The following is a 1,670-nucleotide window of genomic DNA, read 5'->3' on the forward strand; positions in this document are numbered from 1 at the left end:
AAACTTAAATGTAACGATCCTTGCATATCAATTGTAATGGGGCTTGCTTTATCCAGGCCCTGTCACACAGCCAGATAACGCGCGGGGGGGTGGGGGGAGGCGTGGCTGTTTGCCCCGGAGCAAAATAAAGTGCGGTATCCCGATCACACGGTCCCCCGAGTGTCCATGCTTCGGCTGTAAGATGACAATCACACGGCAATGCTGCAGCGTGGCAAAGAAGCGGCACTGGGCGATCACACAAGCATTTTGCTTTTGTGCGCATGCACAGTTCCGCAGAGTAGCACTGCTTTCAGTTTCATGTTTGAGCGCATGCGCTTACGAAAAACATCCGGTTTGCCGGATGCCATGGGATACTAGCACTCCTGCGATCAGACGCCTGCCTGTGCCACGCGTTTTCCAGATACTAGTGCACTTTCCTTAGTACTTTTTAACTCTGCCTCTTCGGCGGGACGCCACGGGTTGGCCACGGGTGTGCTACGCTTCTCAGATGTTGCGGTGTGATTGTGCCCCGAAAATCTGCCCGACATTCGTGCCTTTCGCGCGGCAAATTCTCCATGTGACCAGGGCCCCGGTCAGGAAAACGGTGCAAAGGAGGCTAAAAAAGCCTGCCATTCACAGGTCTTACAAGCTGCTTCACTCCAGTCTTAGCTATACTTATCGCTCAGTTACTTGTGCATCTGGACTGTAACTAGCCCATCCTGGCAACTAACACCCCCCTACACACACACACCTTATAGGCTTGAGGAAGTCTGTCTCAGTGTATCTGAAGAGGTGTGCCTGCACATGGAAGCTTACACCCAGAATTAAACTTCGTTGGTCTTAAAGGGGCCCCTGTTCTATTCCTTCAGGCCGACCCACCTGCATATACGTTTGTTAGCTATTTATGATATATAGAATGCTGATTCTGTGAATGTAGGGAGATCAAAAATAAATTCAAAAATAAATCCAAAAATAAAATAAAAATGGCCAACGCTATGCTGGGGATTATTAGGAAGGGAACTGAAAACAAATCAGCCAGTATCACAATGCCCTTGTATAAATCGATGGTACGTCCTCTTTTGGAGTACTGTGTGCAGTTCTGGTCACCACACCTCAGAAAGGATATTGTAGCTTTGGAAAAAGCGCAGAAAAGGGCAACTCGAATGATAAAAGGGTTGGAACACTTTCCCTGTGAAGAAAGATTGAAGCGCTTGAGGCTCTTTAGCTTGGAGAAACGATGGCTGACGGGTGACATGATTCTGCATGGGATCCTGCAGCATTCTGTGTACCTTGGCATTTAGTCATGCCAGGCCACATGACAGCACTGACTCTTCGGCTTGGAAACGGAGATGAGCACCGCAACCCTAGAGTCGGATTTGACTGGCTTTCGAGCAAGGAAACCTAGAGCAGGTAGAGAAAGAAGTACTTTTCTCCCTTTTCTCACAATACAGGAACTTGTGGGCACTCAATGAAATTGCTGAGCAGTCGGGTTAGAATGGATAAAAGAAAGTGATTAACATATGTAATTCACTGCCACAGGAGGTGGTGGCGGCTACAAGCATGGGCGGCTTCAAGAGAGAATTCGATAAGCATGTGGAGCAGAGGTCCATCGGTGGCTCTTAGCCACAAGGTATAGATAGGAACTCTCGGTCTGGGGCAAGGGATGCTCTGTCTTCTTGGTGCTTGGGGGG

Source organism: Gekko japonicus, unplaced genomic scaffold (assembly GCF_001447785.1).
Source record: "Gekko japonicus isolate JY-2015 unplaced genomic scaffold, Gekko_japonicus_V1.1 scaffold3291, whole genome shotgun sequence".
NCBI classification, from domain to species: domain Eukaryota; kingdom Metazoa; phylum Chordata; class Lepidosauria; order Squamata; family Gekkonidae; genus Gekko; species Gekko japonicus.